This window comes from Physella acuta, unplaced genomic scaffold (genome assembly GCF_028476545.2).
Source record: "Physella acuta isolate Inbredline_101_S28 unplaced genomic scaffold, ASM2847654v3 ptg002645l, whole genome shotgun sequence".
Classification (NCBI taxonomy): Eukaryota; Metazoa; Mollusca; class Gastropoda; family Physidae; genus Physella; species Physella acuta.
Genome location: NW_026734094.1, coordinates 29,218 through 34,950, shown reverse-complemented (window position 1 = coordinate 34,950; position 5,733 = coordinate 29,218). Strand labels below are relative to the sequence as shown.

At 37.0% G+C, this 5,733-nt stretch overlaps 1 non-coding gene across 1 annotated transcript; it reads left to right on the top strand.

Annotated features, from left to right (window-relative positions):
* The first annotated feature begins 5,097 nt into the window (after positions 1-5,097).
* On the top strand, positions 5,098-5,216 carry LOC131933834 (5S ribosomal RNA). Its single transcript, XR_009385257.1, has one exon. It is a non-coding gene; the product is annotated as a 5S ribosomal RNA (ribosomal RNA).
* The last annotated feature ends 517 nt before the right edge of the window (positions 5,217-5,733 follow it).

Below are 5,733 nucleotides of genomic sequence, written 5' to 3'. Positions count from 1 at the left end.
CAATTGATAGTATCCTAAAATCACCAATTATATTGTAACATGAACATTATGGTAGATTACATCCTTACAAACAATGCACAATATGCTACAACATAATCAAAATACAAAACAATGATGTCAAAGTCCTTTTGACCTTTAAAATCATAGGTCTAACTTATTTGGGGACCTTGATTGTCCTGTATGACCTTCTCAGTGGCTTTTGATTTGGTGGACTCAATATCCTGACCATTTGGATTCTCTATCTCAGGAGGTCTAGGATTTAAATCATTAACTCCAGAATTTACATTTTCTGATTCCAGACAACTTGGTTCACTCATATCAACAGAACTTGGTGTGGAACAAACTGAGTTGGTGGGATTGATAATTTCACACTTATGATCTGCACAAGTTATTTTTAAACTTTATAAGGCACAGGTCCTGTACATTGAACAATTTGACCTGGTATCCATTTTTCCTTTCTCCCATAATTTCTTAGATACACATTCTTATTAACACCAAATTCTCTTTCAATGAATGTTTGTCATGATCTAATGGAACTATTTTTGAATTGGCATCTGAAAGTATTATGCTATTATTCAGATCCTTAACTGACATAGATTTCTTTGATTGATCAATTTTCTCAGGTAATCTGATAGTGCTTTTTCGTAACCAAACAATACTGTTAAAAAGTAATATCCTGGACAATATCACTTTGCAACTGTGATCCAGTATTTGAAGTGGGTGTATTAAATGGCAAAAATCTTTTTCTTCTTTGATGTTACCCATTTAGTTTCTGTAAGTGCTAATGATGTTAGCAAAGTTGTTTGATGATCACATTCCTTCTTACTAATGTATTCTCTTTAAAACATTTGAAATTGCCATATCACCATAATCATTTATTAAGTTACAAATACTTTATTAGGCAATTCTGACTGATAATGGACTGCATCTTCTCCATCTTTTATATTATCTTCACAAAGGTTTTTATTTCTTATTTTATATGGCCTTAAGTCATCATTCACAGACTCTTCAGGCCAACCATTCATACAGTACTCATATACTTTTATTAAGCACTCATCTTTTTGTGTTTCTCTTTTAATATCATTCACATTTATATTGGAGTTATCCATGATAGTGAAGAGAACAAATACATCTTCTGGTACATAGCTCAGGCTTTGGTTTTTTTAAAGGTAATCTACTAAGACTATCTGCACTATTCTCAGATCCAGGTTTGTATCTCAATTCATAAGTTGTATGCAGTTAGTGTGATAGCCCATCTTTGAATTCTTGGTGAGGCATGCTCAGGTAGGGTTTTGTTTTCTCCAAATAAACCTAGCAATGGTTTATGATCTGTAAAGATGGTGAACTTCCTACCAAACAGAAACTTATGAAATTTTCTTAACACCAAAAATGATGCCTAAGCCTTCCCTATCTAACTGAGAATAATTTTTCTCAGCCTGGTTCAAAGATCTACTGGCAAAAGCAATGGGTCTGTCACCCTTCTCATCCATGTGGGACAAGACTGCTCCTACACCATCTGGTGAAGCATCACATGTCAATACAAGTCTTTTCCCTGGGTCATAGTGAGTTAGTAAGGTGTCAGAAGACAAAGCCTCTTTTGCTGTATTAAAAGCAGCTTCATGTTGTTTACCCCAGTGCCAAGTTGCATTTTTCTGTAGCAGCTTGTACAGTGGTGATAGTTTTACCAGACAGATTTCCTATGAACTTGCATAGTAATTTATTAAGCCCAAAAAAGCTCTTAGTTGTTGGGTATTTTCAGGTTTGGGTGCTTCTTTAATGGCTTTTGTTTTCTCAGGTTGAGGTCTGATACCTTGCTTGCTTAATATATAACCAAGAAAACTAATTTCTGTCACCATGAATTGACATTTATCTTGTTTTATCCTTAAACCTTTTTCACCAACAATTTTCAATACTTTATCAAGTGTTTTAAGATGTTCAGTGTCATTCTTACCAGTTATGTACACATTATCAAGTACACACAAACATTTGGAATATCCTTAAAAATACTGTCCATGACAGCTTGGAAAATTCCAGGGCTGGATGATTATACCAAAACATAGTCTTTCATATTGGTAGAGTCCTTTATGTGTGTTTTATTGTCGTATAGACTTTTGAATCTGGATGCAGTTTCTAGTTGAGTGTAAGCATGACTAAAGTCTAATTCAGTGAATTTGTCTTCCTCCTGCCAAATTCAAAGAGATTTCCTCAATGTTAGGTATAGGGTAACCTATTTAGCTCTATTTGCTTATTCAGTGTAGTTTTATAATCTCCACAAATTCTTATAGAACCATCCTTCTTTAACACTGGCACAATGGGTGTCGCCCAATCGGAATAGTCTACCTTCTTTATAATGCCATTAGATTCCCAATCTACTTAGCTCATTTTCAATTTTATTCCTCATTGCATAAGGTGGAACTCTAGCTTTGCAGTATCTTGGATTTGTATCTTTAATGCTTAACTTCACTGTTCTATCATTTAGTAATCCTGAGTTACCAAAAACACATTTATTTTCAGATATAACTTTGTCTAGTGAAGTAAGACTAGATTCTTTTACATTCTTCAATGAACAAATACTCTCCCAATTTAACTTAAGATCACTTAAACCAGTTCCTACCTAGTAATGGCGGTCCATTTCCTTCAAACCACAAGAAAGAGGAAGTTAACACTTTGACCATTATAACTTACATGAACCATACACTCTCCTATTACCGAACATTGTCACCAGTGTATGTTGTTAGACACTTGTGACACGGCTGTAGAGACACTGATCCTTCTGTGACAGCGTCAAAATCTTTCTTTGTTATGACTGTTAGAGATGCTCCAGTGTCAAGTTGGAAGCTGATGCTCTTACCGTTGATATTACTTGTACATTGATGGGAGCATGACTTATTGATTTCACAGAGAATAGGTTGAAAATCCGGCTGCAAATCAATTTGAGCATTTTCACAGGTAGAGTGGTTCATTGGTTGGGTTAGGTAGTCTTGGTGAGAGTAACATAGTGCTGCTTTTGGTTGCGGTACTGTCTTGACTGGCTAGATTTAGCAACAGACGAAGACTTTGCAAAGCAGGCCTTGGCAATGTGACCATTGCTCACTGCACTTATAACAAGTTGCAGACTTGAACTTGCAACCGATAAGATGCATGGGGACCTTTGCATCGATGACATTCTTTGATAATTATTACTAGATTTAGATCTAGGATTGAACGAGCAGGCTGTTTAGCATAAGTTGGAATGCTCTGATGGGTTGATGTTTATTGACTAACCTGCTGTTTACTGCATGGATCCCTGAAGGCGTTAGAGATTTCGCCGCATCTGATGACTGCTGGAATGACATTGCAAGTTGTATTGCTTTTACCCAATTTTAGATCCGACTCGAGCAGCAACTTTCTTTGAATATCAGTGCTGTTTACACCTGTCACAAACTTTTCACATAGTCTGTCAGACAGCGTTTCTCCGAATTCACAAAATTCACTTAAATGACGTAAAGCAGCCAAACATATTCTGTACTTGACTCGTTTGGTTGACGAGTCCTACTGTCAAATCTAGCTCGACATAGAAACTTTGATGGGGTAGGCGCATGGTGGTCTCGTTAGCAATTTGCTCAGCTCGTTAAAGCTCTTGGTAGTTAGACTAGCTGGTGTGCATAAGTCTTTTAGTAGCCTAAATTGTTGAGGCCCTATGACTGATAACAAAACAGCTCTCTATTTGGCTTCTATCGTCACATCGTTAGCTTCTAGGTAAAAGCTTAACCTCTCTAGGTAATCTAGAATGATTCATCATTCGCAATCAAATTGATTTATTTGGCCATACAGCGCCATAATTCTAGAAATAATTAGCTAATAAGCTCTAGCAAACCTCTTTTTTGCGTAAGTAGGTGCTCTTTCTAGTAGATGTTTATCCTTCGTCGCCAGTTATAATAGATTGACGACAGAAGCCTGTGGTTGTATATAACAGTCTTTATTATGATACAGACGCCATGTTTGCAAAAGAGAGGACTGGAGGAAGTAGACAAGGGACATCACTCAAGATAACAATATTATAAATATAACTAATACAGAAGAGTGAGTTCCCTTGACCTCACAATTATTTCAATCTATTACACCAACATTGGACCTAAAATCTAGATCTATTAGTTTTTACTGAACTAAATCTTATGTTATTTACTAATAATTACTAATGCATATAATTATTAATACCTAGGCTACTCATTCCTACAGAATCTAGAAATTCTAGATCTAGACTCTAGAGAAATACTGGCGTCCCAGGCCAACCTAACCTTTTAAGCAACATCCTTAATTAGCATTTAATTAACCATGGATCGCCTGCCTTTTTTTTTTCACCGTGAAATTATTATTGTAATTTTTGAAACAGTAATTTGAATAGATCTACCCTCCTGTTTATATTATTTTAGTTAAGCTAGAGCGTTTAGATCTAGAATTCTAGATCGTCGCCTAGTTGCGTGTTTTAAAATGAAGCCAGAATATTAATAGACTGAAAATAAATGTGCCAGTTGTCGTGGGAAAAGGTTAAAAGAATAATTAATAAATGAAAAGCATTGAACTATTTCTCAACATTAAATTAGTAGACTTGTAGGCGGCTAGATCTAGATCTATGTGATGAGTTGGATTAAAATTGAATGAATTCGTGCAGAATGTTTCGGAAGGAGTGAGTGAGCGGGAGACCCAAAAAAGTTAAAGTATCGCCTTTCCGATAGATCATTTCACATGAAAGCGATAGTTAAAGGACAGGTCGGATGCAGGGGGCACCTGGTTTTCTGATTTTAGTCAAGGAAAATGGGGAAAATGTATTTATTTTGTATTTTACAACGCGCGATGCTCGAAAATTAGTAGGCTCAGGGAAGTCTACCGGTGGTTACCGCCTCAGGTTAAAAATAGCGACCAATGGCTGTAGAGGGAAAAAAAGGCACATAGTATTCGATATTAAAACAATGTTTCGCTTTTGTGGAGATTTAGGGCGTTTTTTATTATTGAAATAATATGAGGAAAGCAGTGAAATCATTATTGTAGCCAGAAAAGGACGAATAACTGCTGATTTCGTTTGAGTATATTTATAAGCCCCAATTTTCTCACACAGATGTCTACGGCCATACCACGTTGAAAATACCGGTTCTCGTCCGATCACCGCAGTCAAGCAACGTCGGGCGTGGTTAGTACTTAGATGGGTGACCGCTTGGGAACACCACGTGTTGTAGACTTTTTTTCATCTTTTGTCTTTTATTTTTGCCCCACTGGACACCTATTCTTACCACCTGCACTCTTTCCTAAGTTCACCACATACCTGTGAACACTTTTGTAATATCGAAATATTTTTTTGTTTGTTTCTTTTGTGCCTTCACGGTAGGCTACCTCGATCCTACCCACCCATGGAAACAAACCCCTTAAAAACCAACAAAGGAAAGATGACCACTCTGCCCAAATTAAATAAATAAACTAAGTAGGCTACAACCTAATAATTAGAAGTAACTCAGTAAAGTTAAATAAGGGGTAGGTATGGAAAACATTCGTGTAGGGGTTACAACCACTCGAGCTAATTCGGAAACGTATGGGTGGCCCTAATAAGGGCCGGATGGGTAGAACAAATGGGTGGTCCTGGGTTGAGTTTAACCGCCGAAGCCGTACAGGGTGCGACCTTGACGTTTCAGAGCATAGACGACATCCATAGCAGTGACGGTCTTCCTCTTGGCGTGCTCAGTGTAGGTGACGGCATCACGG